At 38.4% G+C, this 23,762-nt stretch overlaps 1 long non-coding RNA gene across 1 annotated transcript in view; it reads right to left on the reverse strand.

Moving 5' to 3' along the window:
• Positions 1 to 23,762, reverse strand: part of LOC140614292 (uncharacterized) — a 232,860-nt gene that overhangs the window by 20,982 nt on the left and 188,116 nt on the right. Inside the window, exons 5-6 of the long non-coding RNA XR_012015192.1 lie at positions 17,689 to 17,852; positions 17,307 to 17,461 (exon numbers count right to left, since the gene is read on the reverse strand). This is a non-coding gene — a long non-coding RNA (uncharacterized lncRNA). The remainder of the gene's footprint in view (positions 1 to 17,306; positions 17,462 to 17,688; positions 17,853 to 23,762) is intronic.

Raw genomic sequence — 23,762 nt, forward strand, 5'->3', positions numbered from 1 at the left:
CTATTTTTAAGTAAAAAAATTGAGGTATAACAGAGTATATGTACTTTGCTACATTTTGTGTAAGAAAAATGACCTCAGAAATATGTATATTCTAAAGTATATAGGTGATTTTATATTTATATGAATTATTTTCATAAAAAAGCAATATATATGATATTTTTGTGTATTTGTATATATGCATGTATGTGTATGTATTCTCATTTTTACAAAAGTAAATACAAGAAGGATAAACAGAAATTTGATGATGAAACACGGGTACCTATGGGGTGTATGGGAATAGGGTTGGAAAAATGGGTCTAGCTATGTGACTACTCTAAATTTTGTGTGCTGTATACTTTAATTTTTATAAATAAAATTTATAAAAGATGAAAAGGGGGCAGCCCAGGTGGCTCAGCAGTTTAGCACCACCTTTGGTCCAGGGCATGATCCTGGAGACCCGGGATCGAGTCCCATATCAGGCTCCCTATGTGGAGCCTTCTTCTCCCTCTGCCTGTGTCTCTGCCTCTCTCTCTCTCTCTCTCTCTCTCTCACGAATAAATAAATAAAATCTTAAAAAAAAATGAAAAAGAAACACCCTAAAATCAAATACAAACAGAAACCAATGAACTTAGTACACATCACATTGATCAAATAAGCACAAATAAGCACATAGGAGACAAAGAATTAATTGAATAACTTTCGAACATAGTACCTTGCCTATACAGTCCTAGTTGTATATATTCTAAAAACAACAAAAACACCACACAAAGAAATCTTGAACTTGAATTAGTAGATTTGTTTAATAGTGGTATTGATAGAGTATTTCTGAAGCTACTTGGTATGCATAAGAATGAGCAAATAAGTAATATATTATTTTTATTGGAAACCTGTTTCTCATTGGAGAAAGGAGTTACCAATGTGTAATAGGGGAAAGTGAGGAAAGATTTGTGATACTGGAATTGAATTTGAGATATTAATATAAGTTTGATATTATCCACAAATTATTTTTCCTAGCTGTATATACTGATAAAGCCTAGAACAAGAATTGAAAAACTTTTTCTTTTTTTTTTTCTATAAAGAGGCATATAGTAAATACTTTAGGGTTTAAAAACAGTATGGGATCTCTTTCATATAATCTTTCTTAAAAAGTATTTCTTTGTGTGTTTGTTTTTGTTTTGTTTTTAGTTTGGTTTGGTTTGGTTTTGCAACTCTTTAAAAACTTTAAAATCATTCTCTGCTCAGAAGCTATACAAAAATAGGCCACAAGTGGGACATGGCCCATTGGCCATAGTTTACTGACTCCTGGGCTTAGAAACAAAGATACTATACCTAAGACCCCAATCCTGGCTCCTAAAAACAATTCACATGTAAAGGGATCCAGGCTTCCTTGGGGAAGCAAATGACTTCAGGTACAGGACAAGGAAAGTGCGCGATAATCCTAAAACATCTCATACTAGAAAGTACTGGGAAAAAAAGGAGGCAACAGTAATGCTTCCATGGGCAACTTCAGTATAATTTGAACATAGCGATGCATTATAACACATCGGGGAGACAAAATTAAAAGGATCCTTGAGTGGTGCCAAAGAAGAACAGAATTATAAAGTCACCATTTTGATGCCAGAATGTGATTATTAATTCAGGCAGTGATCATCGACAGAAAACAAAACAAGTGGGTAAAAGTTTTTGAAGAATAAGATAGGCATACAGCTTCAAAGAATCACAAATTACTTACCCATTACAAAGGATAAAAACTATAGTGACTCCTGAACATCACAGAAGTAAAGGGTGCTGACCCCCACAGAGGCGAAAACTTACAGGTAACTTAACTACTAGTAGCCTACTGTGGACCAGAAGCCTTATCAATAAAATTAGCATATTTTTTGTATTCTTATAATAAAATTAACTAGACAAAAGAAAATACTATTAAGAAAATCATAAGATGGGCAGCCCGGGTGGCTCAGTGGTTTAGTGCTGCCTTCAGCCCAGGACCTGATCCTGGAGACCCTGGATCGAGTCCCATGTCAGGCTCCTTACATGGAGCCTGCTCCTCCAGAAAATACATTTACAGGACTGCACTATAAAATATATTCACATATAAGTAGACCCGTGCAGTACAAACTTGTGTTGTTCAAGCATCAAGTACTGTGGATCTGGGGGAAACATTCTTAACCAAGTGATCCTCTGAGCATCACCAGTAGTCCAACAAACTGAAATCCCAATGCCTCCCAATGGGATGCAATGAGAAGTACACAATATCAGCTACACAAAAACAGAAGTTTAACCTGAATCTAATCATGGAGGAGACAAATTCAGACTGGAAGATTCTATGAAATAACTGACCAAAACATTTCAAACAAGTTAATATCACAACAGCAGCAACATGAAATCTCAAAAAAGACTAGATGAAGAAACATGCCAATCAAATGCAGTGGGTGACATTTGCCTGGATCAGTCATAATAATATCTATAAAATCATTTTTGAAAAAATTGATGAAATTTGAATATGAGCTCTATACCAGGTAATATAATATTGATAAGTTTATTTTAAATCTCTTGGGCATGTCAATGGTATGGTTACATAGAGGAGTAGCTTAGTCCTTTAGAGATACATGGTGAAATATTTGAGGGTGACACATCATGATGTATTCAACTTACACTCAAATGTTCTTCATTTGAGAAAGAGAAAGCAAAAGTGGTGAAGTATTTACCATTAGTAACTCTAGATAAAGAAAATCTGGGGATTCATGATGCTTTTCATTGAACTTTGTTGTACCTTTGAACATTTCTAAATAAAAAATTAGCATCAAAAGGAAGTATGTTTTTTACCTAACTTACAAAATTATTTAAATTGTATGTTTAAGGATATTTTAATAACAAACAAAAACAAAGCCTTTAAAAACTTCATGTACATTAATAGAAAAGTCATTAAACAAATTATGCCTTATCCATGTGATATATAGACATCAAAATATGAAGCAGATCTATATATATATATATGTGTATATATATATATATATATATACATACAATGGTATATATGTATATATACACACACATGCACATACAAACATGATATACAGATCTTCCTTGACTTACAGTGAGGTTACTTCCTGATAAACCCATTATAACTTAAAAATATTGTTAGGTAAAAAATGCATTTACTACACCTAACCTCCCAAACATCAGAGCTTAGCCTATTCTACCTTAAATGTGCCCAGAACACTTACATTCACCTACAGTGAATATACAATTTCCACATAAAGGGATCCTGTCTACAGTTGGGCAAAATTATCTAACATAAAACCTATTTCATAATAAAATGTTGAATATCTCACGTAACTTACTGAATACTGTGTAAAGGTGATAGAATGGTTGTTTAAGTACATGATGGTTTTCAGACTACGTATTGTTTACCCTCGTGATAATATGATCATATGGCTTCCACTGGCCTGCATCAGCAGAGACAATCATACATATTGCTATCCTAGAAAGGGATAAAAATTCAGAATTCACAATGTGGTTTCTACTAACCACATAATTGCTTTCACACCATCATAAAATCAAGGAATCATTGAATTGAACCATCGTAAGTCAGGGACCATCGGTACATATTTTAAGGGGGGAAAGTTAAGGTGAAGAAGAGTGTGAATATTGCTCATTTCTGTTACAATAGACAGTTTCTGGAGGGATATACAAGAATGCATTTACAGTGGTTTCCCACAGAGAACGAGATGGGACTCACAGAAAGGATTTTAATTTTCACATTACTCACATCATTACTACAATAATTTGTTTACTATGAGCATGTTATCACTTCTTTAATAAAAAACAGGCATCTATCTCCTTCCCGCTAAAAAGAACAAGATCTTAATACACTATAAAACTCTTAAGATAATAAACCAAAGCCATAACTATTACTTAACTAACAGTTTTGCTCTGTTGATGAATTAGGCAGTCTTTGATGTTTAGCCAAAGACAGTCTTGGTATAGGGTGAAGGCCACAGCTACAGGGACAGCTGGCACGTGTTGGTCTAAGTGGACGCACATAAATTAGATGCCATCCCTTCTGCCTGCCTGGGTTAAATTCCATGAACACATCCAACGTCTAGATTCCGAATGGTCCTAAAATTCAGAAGGGAAGTGACCAATTTTAGCCTCATCAAGTATTGTAAGGACCTGGTAAACTGTAAGTCAGAGAACTCATGTGTACTATTCTCATTTCCTTGAAACTTCAGTTATGACCTTGCAGTCAGAGCAATTAATATGATCTCTATTGTTTTCAAATTGGGGACATGAGCTCAGAAAAATGAAGGGACTTGCCCAGATTGTGTTGGTGATGATGATATCAACTTTCTCCACAATATTCTTGGCTACCACTAACAACTGGTTAATATCAGCAAATAAAAATGTTAGATATATTTTCACCAGGGAAGCCTGAGCCCAAGAAATATGGGGGAGGTATGCCCCCATCTTGATTTAAATGGGATTATATGTACCCTTTCAAGATGGCTTTCTTATTTATTTGGACATTCACAGTAATAGCCTTGGATGAAGCAACCAACTTGCAACATTTTACAGGAGTCTATAAGACAATCTCAGAGACCTATAAAGCAATTAACTTCTACAGCCATTCTCAACATTTTATCTCTATGCAATTTACATGAGAAGTTAAACATGACAAGGATTACAAACACAGATCTGATGATACCTTTTGTTCATTTGTGGATAAAGCCCAGTGGATAGGGAAAGTTTAGGCAAACAAAATAAGGAGGCCGAGATCATTCATACCATGAGCACGATTTAATAGCATTAGTTAAGCCAAAGGCAGCTAGACATCTCAAAGCAAGAACTTCCAGGACCATAATCAATACATTACCTCTGACATTTACAAACACCCCTTAGAAGCAAAATACTATTTTAAAACCTTTTAATGTCATTTTATGAAGTTGGCTTGCCCTTTAAATGTCTTTTCATTCCTCCTAAGAATTAAATCAGTTTCAGGGAGGACCCCTTTTTGATTATTTGAACAGCAGCTGGGGATATGAAACTTAAAAAAAGAAGACTCTTGACCTGCTTGTAATAGCCTACTCTCATTGTTACTGCCAACCTTTCAACTCTTCTACTTTCTTAATGATTCATGAAAGGCAGTGACAGTTTCTTTCTCTTACAGAAGCCTCTGCTTGAGAACCAAATGGGACTGAAGAGACATGCAGATAAGGCTCTTTTAAGTATGGCTTTAGAGAGCCATGGTCTTGCTTGGTTTTACCAGTTTCTGGCACACAGGAGATATCCATTATCTGAGTGCATTGAAAAGAGTCTGCAAAAGTGAGGATTCCTCTGGTGAACATGGGCAGGTATGAGGCCCTGCATAAGAACCAATGGAACTGGGCAGAAGCCAGAAATGAGTGAAACAAGGGCTAGGTATGCTGGCTATGTGGCTTGTGACTAAGACAAACACAGGCACAAACGGAATTGAAGGTGTCTCAAAAAGTTGTGTGAGGCCCCAGGTAAGTGCATACATGATGCTATTCCATAATGGTTCTGAAAACTCTTCCATCTCAGAAGAACCCAAAATAGTTTATGTCCAGCCTCCTGAGAATGAAGCCAAGAAGAGCGAGACAAAGTAGTTGAATTGCTTTAACAAAATGAAACAGGATACTAGGTATGCATATGGTTCAAAACAAGATCCATAGCTCTCCCTTTTAAACATACAGCCAGCACTAAATCCTTCAGAACAGGATATCTGAGGAGTCACCAGATTAATGGAAGCAGATGTTCTGTGCAGGAAATTTGATACAGAAGCTAGAGCTAAGCCAATCAACAAGTGGTATTTAATAACTCAAAGTTTCCCCCAGAACACTCTAGATTGGAGTCCTCAGTAAGTAATAAAGGCCAGACCCTTGGGGCTCAAGTTGTTCTAGTTAGGAATATTACAGTAATATCTTCCCTTTGGAAGTCATGACCATGGAGAAATATAGATGGTATAAGAAAAGTGACTAGGCTACTGATGGAATAGACAGATCTCTACTCAGTAAAAATGCCAATGCCCTTAAACTAAAGCATCTGTCTAGGAATCATTGAAACCGTCTATCTGAGGACTGTCTGTGTGTGCATCTGCCCTTCCCACTGATCCTACTGTTATCACTGATGAAAATCAAACCTTAATTGGAATCCAGCCTGGGTCTCAGCATAACCCATAACAATTACTGCAGCTGGTACATTGGGCCAAGATGCATATCCAAATGTCAAAACTTATAAGGATCATAGCCTTAAAGCTTTTTATCAGTAATCCTGTCAATTAAGTAAGCTACCATTTGCCTCCCTCTGCTTAGATTTTGAACTAGAGAAAGTTACAATTCATTGATTCTATCCTCATATTATAGATAAGGACATTAAAGGTGACCCAGGGACAGAAGGATTTGCCCAAATGTTCATAGTCAATTTTAGTCAGAAGATAGTAAAGTATTCCTGATTTCATAATTCTCTACCAGTACCATAGTGTTATATTAGTCAACTAACACAACCCAAATTTCTGAATTTCAGCTGCCCAGAAGGCCAGATACATGCAGCCCATCCTCTGTAAATAAATAGGGAGCAACCTAAATATTAGTCTGAGACCTCTGATATCAAAGATCTTGTTTTGTTATCCCTGTGATTTCTATTCTATGAGTGCCCTTTGGTTCTATATGGATTCTTTCAAAATATGGCTACCTTTCCATGTGAGGGTTTCCTCAACTGCCCTCGTGGCTCTGAGTAAAATGATGACATAACAGAGCACAAGACTAGGAATAAGAAGAAATGAGTCTAAGTCTAGACTCTGGTGCTTTATGTCTGTTGGACCAGGAAAGTCACAGGTCAGTTGCAATTTCATCATCTAAAATATAATGAATTCTTAAAGATGATAGACCCAAAACATGCATGTGTACCCATTACATGGTCTATTTGAATATATATATATATATATATATATATATATATATATATATATATAATGCTGGAAAACAGGAAAGGATGCCAATAATGGACCAGAAAAAATGGAGGAAGTTCTAGGGGACAGAAAACAAATAAAAGGTGTTGACAGGACAGATGTAAAAGAGAAAAATTCACAACTTAAAGCATGACAAGTAAGGGATAGCATTCGAAATGGAGCCTCAGAGAAGCTTCAGATACAATCAACTTATACCAAAGTGGGCATACACTCTGGATTAATCATCATGGTAATACGTTAGCTGCTTGGCCGGAAAAGCTATATATAGTTTTCCTTACAATCTCCTAACCCATGTTTAAAGAGTCCACACAGCAAACAGTAGTTTACAATGCCAGGGTAAACTTTCCTCTAACGAAAGTAGGCATGACTACTAGAGCCTGTGAGAGGAGCAGGGCAAGACAAAGACTACTCTGGACTTACTCTTCAGACAGTACAATCAGGAGAAGGAAAAAGGTAAAATAACTCCTTCCACAGTCAAAAGCACCAATGTGCCCTACCTCCAGTGTAAAGGGCTCTTCATGTGAGCTACTATGGTAGACCAGCCAGATTGCATTTTCTATCTAGCACCCTTTAGGGAAGCTGCTTGTTAAAACATCTCATAGCAAACACAGAACTCAGTCAGTCCTCCCATCCAAGGAAGAGGTTATTTACACAGCTCCAAAGAAAAGCCCAGCATCCTAGGAATACTAATTACCTCATCTTTGTTTGGGTCCCCACCAAGTCTAACTTAAGACAAGAACCATGAGCGCAGTTAGTTTATTTGGGAGGTGATTTCAGGAAACAGGTGTGAAGATAGCAAGAATAAATCAGGAATGAAGAAATTCAATAAAGAATGTATAACTTAAGGATTGATGTTAGAGGTAAGTAAGGATCTATACTGTGAGGAACATCTAAGGAACCATGTGACAAAGAATTGTGTCTTTGAAGAACATATGACTAATGCATTTATCCACTAATCTCTACTACAGAAGGTAGGGGTGGCTTAGAAGCATTATCCAATCCATATTTCCATGTGGTCCTGGCATGGACTATGTGAGCGCCAGCAGTTTTTGAAACCACTAAGGCAGAACTGTAGAGAGATGTGGCAGGAAGTTGGGGTAGATTATTGGCAATGTGAGGGACCTGTCCACCAGAGCAGCAACTGAAATTTAAAGGGGACCAAGGGAAATGGTATGGTCTCACAAAAGGTATGTTAGATTCATTCATAAAAATGAACCAATAGCTAAATATCCTAGGATATTTAAGGAAAGCTAGTCACACACAAAAAAATAAAATCCAAAATGGAAAAAGTAATATTTGACCTCAAAGAAGTTAGAATGGATCAAAGAAGAAAACTTTGAAATGATACTAGTATCTTCAGGTAGAACAAAACTGTTTCTTTCAAAGACAAAAATAGGCCTCCAGGGAAAGGAAGTAAACAGAAAAAAGAAAACTTCAGAAAGGTAAACATGTTATAAAAAAATTAGTAATTGGACTGGATAATAGAATAGATAGGGCTAACTACCAAGACCAAGCTAAGAAAAAGTACCCTTGAACTGAAAAAAAAAAAAAAAAATCATTTCAAATTGATTCAAATGGCTACCAAAATCAGTGGTGGGAGGTGGGGTGAATCTGCACCTTGAGACAATTTAGGGAATCTCAGAAGTCCTAGAACAAAGAAAAAATTATTAAAGCTTCCATAGTTGGAGAAAGAATCAAAGTAACATCAAATCTCTCATCTGCAGCAATGGATACTGAAAGAGAGTACACTTTTTTTTCAAATTTCTGATTTTTAAACCCTGAAATATATACCCAATCAAGCCATTAAACAAATATTGGACAAAATGATTTTTAGATATGCCAAAACTCCTAAAACATAAGAGTCATATAATACAAATTAAAACAGAAACCTTTCAGAGGTACTCCAGGAGAAAAAAATGTAAAAGGAAACAGATAATGTGGATTTAAGAAATAGCAGCACTGAGTAGTCCCTAGAAAATATGAAGAAAACTGGAGAGAGGGAAGCAGAATCGCTTGGGTCTTGACACTTGCGTATCTTGAGGGTAGAGGAAGTAGGACTTAAAGATATAGAACTAAAAATTCTCCTTTATGCAACTTGTTTCAAAATGAGTAATAATCATATAATTACGACGCTGTAAATATTGTTTAGGAAATTTTTAATTTTGAAAGTCAATCTGTATACCAAATGCAGAAAGTAATATTACAGGCATCAGAGAACAATATAAGTGCTATAAACCTTGAAAATATAAAAGGTTTTTTTTTTTAAGTTGGTAAGGGAGAGAGGAAGGAAAAACAATTATAGATGCACCAATTTATTCTCCCTTCAAAAGTATCCTCTAAAGTTGACAAATCAAGCAATGCGATTGTCAGCATTGATTTTTACAGTTATAAAGGTCAATATTAGAAGAACTAAAATAATAATGTAATTGACAAAACTGAAGTACGGAAGCAAGAAGAAAAGGAACAGGATAGTAAAAAATGCTCCTAAATTCTTGATCTTTCATTGCCTAGAGTAGATCAGTGCTGCCTAAAGTTGATAACTGAAATAATAGAAGCAGAAATAAAAACATATAAAAATTTAATGGGAACTGTCGAGTGAATGAAAAAAGAAACTGGTTAAAAGATACTTACCTCTAGAGTGTAGCACGGGGTGTGGGGGAGGAAGGGGGAGAGACAATACTTTTATACTCCATTTTAGACAGTTTTCAAAAACTAGATTTTTTCATGTTCAGACGTTGCTTTTAAAAAGAATACTATCATAGAGAGTCAAAACTCAATAGTTTTCCATCCTCAAATGAAGGTTCCCAGCCTCAGCTGTGTAGTCACTGGGATTAATAACAACCTAACCAAGTGCCCAGGATTTTGGAGAATAAATAACCTTGTCATTTCCAAACCCCAAGCTGTGGCTTCATTTTATATAGCCATGTTAATTCCACTTGTAATCCCCATGAAGTGCAGGGACTTCTGTTATTTCTTATCTTTAAGCCTCTTTTATCTCTTCCGAACTCAAAAGGATCACTTTTTAAAAGAGCTGATGGGTCTGGGAAGAAAAAACAATAAGAAAAGACTGCGTATTGGGAGATGAAAAGGAATGACAGTGATTAGGCTGAAATAATTAGATATTTATTCTTGCCTGCATAACTCAACGGGATCAACATTTCTCTTGTGATAATGAGAATTTCATATATCTCTAAATTACTTTAAGAAAGCCTTGTTTTCACTGAAAGCACATCAAATCCTGAAGTATTAAATGATGTATCAAATTTTAAAATATGAATTCAGCTTCTTCAGAGAGAAGACCCCATTTTTAACCTTCTATACACCAGTGGACTGAGAGGACAAGAATTCAGAGAATGTTGAAATGAATTGGTGAGTCTCTGAATTGAAGCAGAATCCAGTTGGTTCTACTGGTTGGTACTTGGGTGTGCCCAAATGTCTCCAAAATCTGGTCAGCCCCCACTGGTTCTAAAATAGAAGGGAGTTTGTTGAATATGATCACCAAATCTCAATTTTCTTCATTAATAAAAATCACTTGACTTCTGAATTATCTGGGCTTCTACTCAGAATTTAGGAATATACGTATGTACCATTTGGGGAGGGAGGGAGAAAGAGTAAAAGTGATGTTGAGTATGTAGCTGGCAGCTAGTCTCCACTTTGTTCTTGAAAAACTGGGAACTAAATATGTGAATGATCTTCAATTTCACCCTGTTTTTAACCTTATACTTACCATGCCTATCTCTTTCCTGTCAAACACACACATCTTAAACAAATCTCCACCCCTACTCTTTGTGGACAGAAGCACATTGGCCTTAAAAGCTTGAAGGCAACTCTCTCTCTCTCTGTCTCATTAATAAATACAAAATCTAAAAAAAAAAAAGCTTGAAGGCAAAACAGCAACCAGGAAACTTAAGCTCTGGTACCTAGAATATTCACATTCTTTTTTTTATTAAGATTTTATTTATTCATTCATGAGAGACACACAGAGAGAGAGAGGCAGAGACATAGGCAGAAGGGGAAGCAGGCTCCATGCAGGGAACTCGATGTTGGACTCGATCCCAAATTAGGAGTTCTGGGATCATGCCCTGAGCCAAAGGCAGACACTCAACTGCTGAGCCACTTAAGCATCCCGAATATTCACATTCTTAGAGACAGAAAGTAGAATAGTGTTTACCAGGGTAGGCAGGTGGGGGGGGGGGAGTGGGGAGATATTACATAATTAACCTTTAATAGGTATAGAATTTCAGTTTGGAAAGATGAAAAAGTTCTGAAGATGTGGTGATGGTTGTACAAGGTTAATGTATTTCAAATATCTTAATCTTTCATTTGTAAACTATATGTCAATAAAGCTAAAATAAGAGGAGGAGGGGCAGGATGGCAGAAGAGTAGGGTCCCCAAGTCACCTGTCCCCACCAAATTACCTAGATAACCTTCAACTCATCCTGAAAATCTATGAATTCGGCCTGAGATTTAAGGAGAGACCAGCTGGAATGCTACAGTGAGAAGAGTTCGCGCTTCTATCAAGGTAGGAAGACGGGGAAAAAGAAATAAAGAAACAAAAGGCCTCCAAGGGGGAGGGGCCCCGCGAGGAGCCGGGCTGAGGCCGGGGCGAGTGTCCCCAGGACAGGAGAGCCCCGTCCCGGAGGAGCAGGAGCTGCACCGACCTTCCCGGGCGGAAAGGGGCTCGCAGGGAGGTGGAGCAGGACCCAGGAGGGCGGGGATGCCCTCGGGCTCCCCGGGACAGTAACAGCAACTGCGGGCCCAGGAGAGTGCGCCGAGCTCCCTAAGGGCTGCAGCGCGCACGGCGGGACCCGGAGCAGCTCGGGGGGCTCGGGGGCGGCTCCGCGGAGGGGGCTGCGGGGCGGGAGCAGCTCGGGGGGGCTCGGGCAGAGGAAGAGGCTCCACGGAGAGGGCTGCGGGGCGGGAGCGAATCCAACAGCGCAGGCCCCGGAGCACAGGGCGCCGAGACACAGCCCAGGATCCGGCCTCCTCGGGACAGGCAGAGGCCAGGAGGGCCCAGGACAGCGAGGACGCTCCTGCCCCAGCTGAGCAGATCAGCGGCCCCACCCGGAGCCTCCAGGCCCTGCAGACGGAGAGCTCCGGAGTTACTGTGGGAGCTGACTCCAGGGCTGTAGAGCTGGCCCCGCCACTGCGGTTGTTCCTCCTGGGGCCTCACGGGGTAAACAACCCCCACTGAGCCTCACAGTGGCTTCACCAGATAAACAGCTTAAATATCTTTCACTGAGCCCTGCACCAGGCAGGGGGCAGAGCAGCTCCCCCAAGAGCTGACACCTGAAAATCAGCACAGCAGGCCCCTCCCCCAGAAGACCAGCTAGACAGACCAGTTCCAGGGGAAGTCAAGGGACTTACAGTATACTGAATCAGAGGATACTCCCCCGTGTTTTCTTTTCTTTTCTTTTTTTTGTTTTTTTTTTGTTTGTTTCTTTGTTTTTTTGCTTTTTGATTTGTTTGCTTACCCCACCCCTTTTTTTCCTTTCTTTCTTTTTTTCTTTTTTCCTTGCTTTTTTCTTGTTTCTTTTTCTCTTTTCTTTCCTTCCTTCTCTTCTCTCTTTTTCTCCTTTTCCCAATACAACTTATTTTGGCCACACTGCACGAGCAAAATGACTAGAAGGAAAGCCTCACCTCAAAAGAAAGAATCAGACACAGTCCTCTCTCCCACAGACTTACAAAATTTGGATTACAATTTAAAGTCAGAAAGCCATTTCAGAAACACTATTATACAGCTACTGGTGGCTCTAGAAAAAAGCATAAAGGACTCAGGAGACTTCATGACTGCAGAATTTAGATCCAATCAGGCAGAAATTAAAAATCAATTAAATGAGATGCAATCCAAACTAGAGGTCCTAACGACAAGGGTTAACGAGGAGGAAGAACGAGTGACTGACATAGAAGACAAGTTGATGGGAAAGAGGGAAACTGAGGAAAAAAGAGACAAACAATTAAAAGACCATGAGGATAGATTAAGGGAAATAAATGACACCCTGAGGAAGAAAAACCTACGTTTAATTGGGGTTCCCGAGAGCGCCGAAAGGGCCAGAGGGCCAGAATATGTATTTGAACAAAACATAGCTGAAAACGTTCCTAATCTGGGAAGGGAAACAGGCATTCAGATCCAGGAAATAGAGAGATTCCCCCCCTAAAATCAATAAAAACCATTCAACACCTCGACATTTAATAGTTAAGCTCGCAAATTCCAAAGACAAAGAGAAGATCCTTAAAGCAGCAAGAGACAAGAAATCCCTGACTTTTTGAGGAGGAGTATTAGGGTAACAGCAGACCTCTCCACAGAGACCTGGCAGGCCAGAAAGGGCTGGCAGGATATATTCAGGGTCCTAAATGAGAAGAACATGCAACCAAGAATACTCTATCCAGCAAGGCTCTCATTCAGAATGGAAGGAGAGATAAAGAGCTTCTAAGACAGGCAGAAACTGAAAGAATATGGGATCATCCCCTGCATATTCTCAGACCATAATGCCTTGAAATTAGAACTAAATCACAACAAGATGTTTGGAAGGACTTCAAACACATGAAGGTTAAGGACCATCCTGCTAAAAGATGAAAGGGTCAACTGGGAAATTAAGGAAAAATTAAAAAGATTCATGGACAGGCCAATAACCAGGGAGGAAATCGAAGCAGTCATCAAAAACCTCCCAAGACACAAAAGTCCAGGGCCAGATGGCTTCCCAGGGGAATTCTATCAAACATTTAAAGAAGAAACTATAACTATTCTACTAAATCTGTTTGGAAAGACAGAAAGACATGGTGTACTTCCAAATTCGTTCTATGAGACCAGCATCACCTTAATTCCAAAACCAAAGACCCCACCAAAAAGGAGAATTATAGACCAATATCCCTGATGAACGTGGATGCGAAAATTCTCAACAAGATATTAGCCAATAGGATCCAACAGTACATTAAGAAAATTATTCACCATGACCAAGTAGGATTTATCCCCGGGATGCAAGGCTGGTTCAACACCCATAAAACAATCAATGTGATTCATCATATGAGCAAGAGAAAAACCAAGAACCATATGATCCTCTCATTAGATGCAGAGAAAGCGTTTGACAAAATACAGCATCCATTCCTGATCAAAACTCTTCAGAGTGTAGGGATAGAGGGAACATTCCTCGACATCTTAAAAGCCATCTATGAAAAGCCCACAGCAAATATCATTCTCAGTGTTGAAGCACTGGGAGCCTTTCCCCTAAGATCAGGAACAAGACAGGGATGTCCACTTTCACCACTGCTGTTCAACATAGTACTGGAAGTCCTAGCCTCAGCAATCAGACAACAAAAAGACATTAAAGGCATTCGAATTGGCAAAGAAGAAGTCAAACTCTCCCTCTTCGCTGATGACATGATACTCTACATAGAAAACCCAAAAGCCTCCACCCCAAGATTGCTAGAACTCATACAGCAATTTGGCAGCGTGGCAGGATACAAAATCAATGCCCAGAAATCAGTGGCATTTCTATACACAAACAATGAGACTGAAGAAAGAAATTAAGGAGTCAATCCCATTTACAATTGCACCCAAAAGCATAAGATACCTAGGAATAAACCTCACCAAAGAGGTAAAGGACCTATACCCTAAAAACTATAGAACACTTCTGAAAGAAATTGAGGAAGACACAGAGGGATGGAAAAATACTCCATGCTCATGGATTGGAAGAATTAATATTGTGAAAATGTCAATGTTACCCAGGGCAATTTACACATTTAATGCAATCCCTATCAAAATACCATGGACTTTCTTCAGAGAGTTAGAGCAAATTATTTTAAGATTTGTGTGGGGTCAGAAAAGACCCCAAATAGCCAGGGGAATTTTAAAAAAGAAAACCATATCTGGGGGCATCACAATGCCAGATTTCAGGTTGTACTACAAGCCTGTGGTCATCAAGACAGTGTGGTACTGGCACAAAAACAGACACATAGATCAATGGAACAGAATAGAGAATCCAGAAGTCGACCCTCAACTTTATGGTCAACTAATATTCGATATAGGAGGAAAGACTATCCACTGGAAGAAAGACAGTCTCTTCAATAAATGGTGCTGGGAAAATTGGACATCCACATGCAGAAGAATGAAACTCGACCACTCTCTTTCACCATACACAAAGATAAACTCAAAACGGATGAAAGATCTAAATGTGAGACAAGATTCCATCAAAATCCTAGAGGAGAGCACAGGCAACACCCTTTTTGAACTCGGCCACACTAACTTCTTGCAAGATACATCCATGAAGGCAAAAGAAACAAAAGCAAAAATGAACTACTGGGACTTTATCAAGATAAGAAGCTTTTGCACAGCAAAGGATACAGTCAACAAAACTAAAAGACAACCTACAGAATGGGAGAAGATATTTGCAAATGACATATCAGATAAAGGGCTAGTTTCCAAGATCTATAAAGAACTTATTAAACTCAACAGCAAAGAAACAAACAATCCAATCATGAAATGGGCAAAAGACATGAACAGAAATCTCACAGAGGAAGACATAGACATGGCCAACAAGCACATGAGAAAATGCTCTGCATCACTTGCCATCAGGGAAATACAAATCCAAACCACAATGAGATCCCACCTCACACCAGTGAGAATGGGGAAAATTAACAAGGCAGGAAACCACAAATGTTGGAGAGGATGCGGAGAAAAGGGAACCCTCTTACACTGTTGGTGGGAATGTGAACTGGTGCAGCCACTCTGGAAAACTGTGTGGAGGTTCCTCAAAGAGTTAAAAATAGACCTGCCCTACGACCCAGCAATTGCACTGCTGGGGATTTACCCCAAAGATGCAGATGCAATGAAACGCCGGGACACCTGAACCCCGATGTTTCTAGCAGCAATGACCACAATAGCCAAACTGTGGAAGGAGCCTCGGTGTCCATCTAGAGATGAATGGATCAAGAAGATGTGGTCTATGTATGCAATGGAATATTACTCAGCATTAGAAATGACAAATACCCACCATTTGCTTCAACGTGGATGGAACTGGAGGGTATTATGCTGAGCGAAATAAGTCAGTCGGAGAAGGACAAACATTATATGTTCTCATTCATTTGGAGAATATAAATAATAGTGAAAGGGAATAGAAGGGAAGGGAGGAGAAGGGGGTAGGAAATATCAGGAAGGGAGACAGAACATGAAGACTCCTATCTCTGGGAAACGAACTAGGGGTGGTGGAAGGGGAGGAGGGCGGGGGGTGGGTGTGAATGGGTGATGGGCACTGAGGGGGGCATTTGATGGGATGAGCACTGGGTGTTATTCTGTATGTTGGTAAATTGAACACCAATAAAAAATAAATTTATTATTAAAACAATAAATAAATAAAGCTAAAAAAAAACCATACTCATCCTAAGTAAACACACACACAACAATGTGAATGTACTTAAAGCCACTAAACATAAAAAAATGGTTGAAATGGGAAGTTTTATGTTATGTATAATTTATCACAACAACAGCAAAGCTTGGTGACTTGGAACTGGTTTATGGTGATGCAAAATGTTCTACAAGCCTCACTAAAGATTGCATACACCACATTGCAGTTCTATAATTTAAAGAGGGTTTAATTGTTTAGTGGAGCAGGACAAGTACAATATATGTATTCAACTATTTTGTCAAATTAAATTATTTTCTATTTAAGACTTTTTCCAATTTCTATTGGAAATTGAAGATGCATATTACATATGGCTGGAAAATTCACAGTTGGGTGTGTGTGTGTATGCGTGTGTGTGTACAGAGCCAGGGAGAGAGAGAGAGAGAGAGGTAGAAACAAATAACGTAGATCCAAGGCAGAAAACTATTGTCATAATCAGGAGTCCTAGAAAGAACAATGGAATTAAGTGATTGTATTTTTATTCCTTTTCCCCTCCCTGCCTTATCATATGCTCTTAGGTAAGCCATATGCCTTTCTTAACAGTATGTTTTCTTATCTTTAAAGTAAAATCTCGTAAAACATATGGGTTATTATAAAGATTCAATACATGTAAATATTCAACACAAGTGCTAAGCACTTCACACATGATAAAATGTAACCTCTGCTGTTCTTGCCATTTTGTGGTACAGCGGTCCTCCTCCTCCTTTATCCACATAGGATATATGCCAAGAGCCCCAGTGGACGTCTAAAACCATGGATAGTACTAAACCCCATGTGTAGTATTTTCCCCCCACACATACCTATGATAAAGTTTAATTTAAAATTAAGATAAGATATTGACAACAATAAATAATTTATAAATAGAACAATAATAACAATATACTGTAATGAAAGTCATATGAATGTGGTCTCTCAAAAAAACCTGTCCTGTACTCACTCACCTTTCTCCTTGTGATGATGTAAGATGATAAAATGCCCACGTGATGAGATGAAGTGAGAATGGGCATTGTGATGTAGTGTTAGGCTACAAATGACCTTATGATAATACATCAGAAGGTGGATCATCTTCTTCCACACCACAGTTGATCACAGGTAACTGAAACCAAAGGAAGCAAAACTCCAGATAAGGGAAAACTACTGTAATTCTTAACGTCATTCTCTTCTTGTCCTAGCTAGCCACTACATCACAAAACACAGCTTGTTAAGAAAGACTGGAATGCTGGTAAACTCCTCTCAATGAAATTTGATCCATCCCAAAAATCAAATCTCCATCAGCTTTGAAGCAGAGTTTCTATAGTCTGCATTCCCCAGGACTCAGCTCACCTTCCAAAGGAGTGAAGATTCAGAGCAAGTGGTCAGATAAAAAAAGGAAAGGCTCAGATGGAAGGGCAAGAGCAGAGTCTGGCATGACTTATGGCAGCAGGCTTCCTTTCTCAGCATGAGCTGCAATGTGGCTGAACCCTCTGCTGGCCACCAGACATCTGGAGCTGTTCAAGGAAAGGGAAAATTAGGACCTAGACAGTTGAAAATATTGTATATGCCTCCAAGTACCAAAGAGAAAAGGTAGAGAAAGAGAATGACTTTAGTGAAAGTATTCCCTGGTCTTGAGATCTGGAAATTTGATTCAAGTGACAACACTGTTTACCGTCATGTTGGTCAATACAGTAGTCATTAGACACACATGACTATTGATATTTAAATTGAAATTAATTATTGCTAAACTGAACTTAAAAATCAGTTCCTCAATCATAGTAGCCCATTTAAAATGTTTAATAGCCACATGCAGCTTGTGGCTACTTTGACAGGACAGCAAAAGAAAATGAACATTTCCATCACTGCCGAAAGTTTTATTGGACATTGATCTGTAGGGGAAAGACAAAAGAAAATCGATTGAAAACATCTAGCCACACAGATTTTCTTGGCTTCTTCTGCAAGGATCTTGATTCGCATGTGGTCTGGAAACTATAAGAAACCCACAGGGGAATTCAATTAGAACTTTTGACCAACTAGCTTCTGCCTTGTGACAAAAATCCTCATTCCTTAGTAAAGACACCACAGAGAAGGACTGTGGACTCTCAGATAAAGGATTCAAGTGTCATTTGCTAAGGCAGTATCTTTCAGTGGATTCTTTAACCTACAAGGGCTCTCCAGAGGTCACTGATGATTTGCCATTTTCCTGGATACATTTACATTTTGCTTGACAGGGGGACTCTTTCCTAGGTTTCAGTCCTCTTGGTGGAAAGAATGCAAAGCTCTCCACAGTGTCAGTTCAAACTCTGACTTCCCTTCTCTGGACATTCTTCCCCAAGCAAATTAACATCAAAATGACAATATTTAAAGACACATTTATAATTATGCTTCAGTCTAGAAGAAGGATTCAGGATCTTGGCATGTAATCTACCAGCAAGTAGGTTGAAGGTGGCCAACCTTCAAAGACCCTTGGGTCAGTGAATAAAAGATATGCAACTGAGTCATAGGAATGGGTTTTAATCAGCCAAATCCAGAAGTTGGAACATTCCAGAAGAAAACTGGCCTGGACTCTTTAAAAAAAGAATCAATGTCATGGGAAAATTGGGACAACTGTTTCAGATAAAAGAACCAAAGAGATATAACTGAATGTAATATTTATACCTTGATCAGATGCTGCTTCAAAGATTAAAGAAATGCAACTATAAAAGATATTTTAGAGCAATTGAGAAATGTTTATCATGAATTGGATATTAAGTGATGCATGGCATTAAAATTAATATTCTCAGAAGTGATAATATCATTAGGTTGATGCAGGAAAACTTCTGTATTAGAAAAATGCATGCTAAATGAAATACTTAGGGAGAGGTCTCATAGTGTCTCCAACTTTAAAATGTTTAGGAAAAAAAGGGTAAATATAGAGAAGTTAAGCAAATATGGCAAAACATTAGTTAATTGTTGGATCTAGATGGTATATAGATAGTTATTATTTTATTTTGCAACTTTTCTCCATGTTTGAAAATATTCAATGTAGAAGTTTGGGTTGTGGAAGAATATGAATGAATTTGAGAAGAACTAAGCTTTAAGAAAGAAAAAGTCCTTAACTCCATTTCATTCAAAAAAGACCAAAAATCTAAAGAGATGAAATGCAGGGAGTACTATATGCCATAACTCGTGCCCACAAAGAAGCCAAGTCCAATTGCATTATTAGATTGAATACTTTTGGGTGTTACCATGTGCCAAGAACCAAACTCGGCACTGTATATACATAATTTAATGCATTCTTCACGATGCCCCTGAAACTAGAATCATTATCCTAATATCAGTTGGTCACATTTGAATCACTTGGTCGAGCTTACATAGCTATGAAGCAGCAGAGCTAGAATGCAACCCCAAATCTAGTCGCCTCTTGTTATTTTAGCATCAATAGTAATTCTTCCCCATTAGATTTGATAGTGAAAGAGAAGAGGTCTTAATTCTAAATAAATAAATAAATAAATAAATAAATAAATAAATAAATCCTTTTTTTTTTTTTTTTTTTTAAATGAGGGAAAAATAATGAGAGAGAGGTGGGGAGTTGGGGAGAGAATTCACTCTGGCTACTGGGACTTTAGCAAATCTTTTAGATTCTAGTCCTCAGGATTATATGGGGAAAGTTATAGGTTCCCAAATCATACTGCAGCTCTAGTATCCTTTATCAAGCACAAGGGTACTGAATGGATTGAGACTGTCTATGGTATCTTGTAGGCCTAAATGGATTGTCAAAATCAGCTTTCTCTCATCACCCTAGGAATGAGTTAGGTCATTGCCTCTATGCCAGCTACAAGTTCCATTTTACTCATAGCTAGCTCTTGAGATATTTTTCTCTTTCTCTAACAAGCTAGAAATTTCTTGAGATATGTTACTGAATTTTTTGTCTTTCATTTGTTCATGAGGTAAACTTTTAGTGAGATAATTCAGCCAAGAATCTCTTAAATTCTGAACATTCTCATTGAGCCTCCACCATGAAATATTTTATGTATTGCTTATTTCCTATAACTATAATAAGGCACAATCCTATAATCTCCTACTTAGCACTTCTTGCCAACTTGTATTCTAGGCATACAGAATAAAAAAGATGATAATTGAGACCATTCATATACCAACAGCTCCCAATGTTATTAGAGTATAAACATTTTGGGATTTCTGAGATGCTGTCATCAATGAAAAAGCCTACCTTAAGTGATACTTGGGTTTCCATTAGTAAATAGCTTCCAGTACACATAGCCTTGTACTAGGTACACAGAAAACACTGAGATGATACACACTGTGTAGAGTGTAATTTCTTGGTGGCAAACCACACCCTTATTAATGCACCTGCTTAATTTTGCATGAGCTCCATCGCTGCAATTGTTACTGCAACATAACTTGCAGGCCGATATCTTTCCCCACTTAATGTGAGTTTTAGGAGTGCAAAGACAAAGACTTTTTGGTTTCTTTGCCACCCTAATAGTAAAGTGCCAAGCACATATTCCACTTCAGCTGAATGAATAAATGGGTTCATGCAAGTTTTATTGGGAAAGTTGGGATACATTATGACACATGAAAAACAAACAGACCATCCAGAGCAAGTTGTCAAATCCTAGTTTTCTATGGTTGATATTTCAATGACCCCTGTCCGAGGCCAAGGCACCAAGATCTTTTTTGTCTGGATTGCTGAAACAGGCTAGAATAGTACAACTGCCTCTACCTCTGCCACCCTACTATTACAAATCCATACAAATTCTCTGCAAGCAGCCATGAGAGACAGGAATCTCTGAAAAGACAGTGACATCACCATAATGATGACATAGGTTGTTCCTGATTTTGTCCCCTCACAAGAACAACTAGCAATTATTTATAAACACGAGAGTCTAGAGAGAGTTTTAGAACACAGGAAGAGGCTGAAGCATCCCGTGCACCACAAGGACCAAGAAAAATGCCTACACATTGACTTCATTGCTCCTCTCCCAGGCCAGCACAACACAAGGTGAAGAGATCTCCCCTGAGTCTCTGGTTCCTCCACTGGGAAAAGAGAGCCCAGGGGGAACAACCAACAACTGCATCATTATGTTTTTTTTCATGAGGATATCTCTGGCTTTAACCTACAGGTGTTGTAGGAGAATCTGCAGGACTCAACCACTGGGAATCTGACCACAATGGGGAAGGAGAGAAGTTGGCAACAACCAACATATGGATCTTGCAGACAAGTTCATACCTGCAGTGCCCAAATAATAATCCCAACCAGCAGCTTTGCTCATCTGCAGAACAAAGTCAGCAGTAACTTTGGCCAGGGAATTCATTGCAGTGCAGATCTACCTGATTCAGATCCTTAAATGATAAATTTTTCTGGCCCTACAGCCTGGTTTGCCTACACTCAGGTAAGGAGCTGAGTCATAGCCACATCAACTCAAGAGAGTGTCTACTGGCCATATTTGTAGCAATGTTTGAGCAGAGGGCAGGTGGAGCTGACTGCTCCTATACCAAAGCCACTATTGGGTATTCAGGATTCCCCTGCTATCCATAGGCAGGGGTATTAATTCATAGCTGAGGCTGAGGTTAGCTTTGTGTCCCTCACAACTGAAAAACTTTTTTGAGAAAAATTGAGAGACACTTGAAGTGGGGCCCCTTCACATCCCACCCAGGCAAGGAAACAGACATAGTCCAACCCCCTGTGGAGAGTGTCTCCTCGTCTCTTCCAACCAAAAAGGCTGGTAAGAACACCTGGAAGCTTTGTATGTCAGCAATACTTGAGCCGAGAGACAAGCAGGTAGAGGTAATAGTCTGAAGATGAAAGCCACAGCCTGTTTCTGCCAGGGAACTTGGGGCATTGATGACTTAATACAACAAAAAGTTTTATTGGCTTTAGAGCTGCTTCTTCCACTGCACCTGGTAGGGAAACTAATTCATAGCCCTTCTCAGTGCTGAACACAGCCTTCAACCTGCTCGACTGTGGAACCTAACTAAAGCATATGAGAAGCTATGTAGCTCATCTGAGAGCCCTGACAACAGTAGCACTTGAACAGTGGCACTGTTGGAAAGCCATAGTCTGTAAGCACAGAGCAAAATCAGTGGCCTTACCAGTGCATACTCTTGCATGATTTGAGTCCCCAAACAATAAGCCACACAGGTTTCTGGGGTGCAGTAAAAGCAGTTCTAACAGGGGAAATTCATAGCAATAAACACCTACACTGAGAAGCTATAAAGCCTAAATAAATAACCTCAATCTATGCCTTAAGGAACTATAAAAAGAAGAACAAACTGAGCTCAAAGTTAGCAGACAGAAGGAGATAATAAAGATTAGGGCATAAACAAATGAAATAGAGAACAGAAAACAATAGAAGAGATTAACCAAAGAATTGGTTCTTTGAGAAGATGAATAAAATTAACAAACCCTTAGCTAGACTAACCAAGAGGGAGGAACCAAATTAATAAAATTATAAATGAAAAGGGAGACATTATAACTGATACCACAGAAATACAAAAGATTATAAGAGGCTACTGTGAACCAGTATACACCAACACAATGAACACCTAGAGGAGATGAAAAACTTTTTAGAAATATATATCCTATCAAGAAAGAAATAGAAAATATGAACATACAAATTACTAGTAAGGGTTTTGAATCAATGGTCAAAATCTGCCAACGAAGAAAGCTCAGGACCAGTTGGATTCAGTGGTTAATTTAACCAAACATTTAAAGAAAAACAAACACAAACCCTTCTTAGACTCTTGCAAAAAATTGGAGAGAATACTATCAAATTCATTTTATGGCATTTATTAGCATTACCCTGATACCAAACTAGATAAGGACACTAATAGAAAACTACAGCCCAATATCCCTGATATATATACATCCAATCACATGGTGAAAGGTTAAGAAATTTTCCTCTAAGATCAGAAACAAGACAAGGATGCCCACTCTCACCTCTATTCAATATAGTACTGGAAGTCCTACCTAGAGCAATCAGGCAAGAAAAATAAATAAAAGGCATCAGAATTGGAGTGGAAGAAGTAAAATTGTTTCTATTTGCAGATGACATGATTTTATGTATAGAAAATTCTAAAGACTCAAACCAAAAACTGTTAGAACAAATCAATAAATTTAAAGTTGCAGGACACAAAATTAACAGACAAAAATTAATAGCATTTATGTGTACTAACAATGGATTTTCTAAAAAAGAAAGAAATCGGCCCCATTTACAATAGCATCAAAGAAATAAAGTACTTTGGAATAAATTCAGCCAAGGAGTTGAAAGACCTCTACTTTGAAAATGGCAGGACATTGAGGAAGGAAATAAAAGATGCCAATACATGGCAAGGTATCCTGTGTTCTTGAATTGAAAGAATTAATATTGTTAAAATGTCAATATACTAAAAGCCATCCATAGATTCAGTACAATCCTATCAAG

Source organism: Canis lupus, chromosome 22 (genome assembly GCF_048164855.1).
Source record: "Canis lupus baileyi chromosome 22, mCanLup2.hap1, whole genome shotgun sequence".
In the NCBI taxonomy this organism is placed as follows: domain Eukaryota; kingdom Metazoa; phylum Chordata; class Mammalia; order Carnivora; family Canidae; genus Canis; species Canis lupus.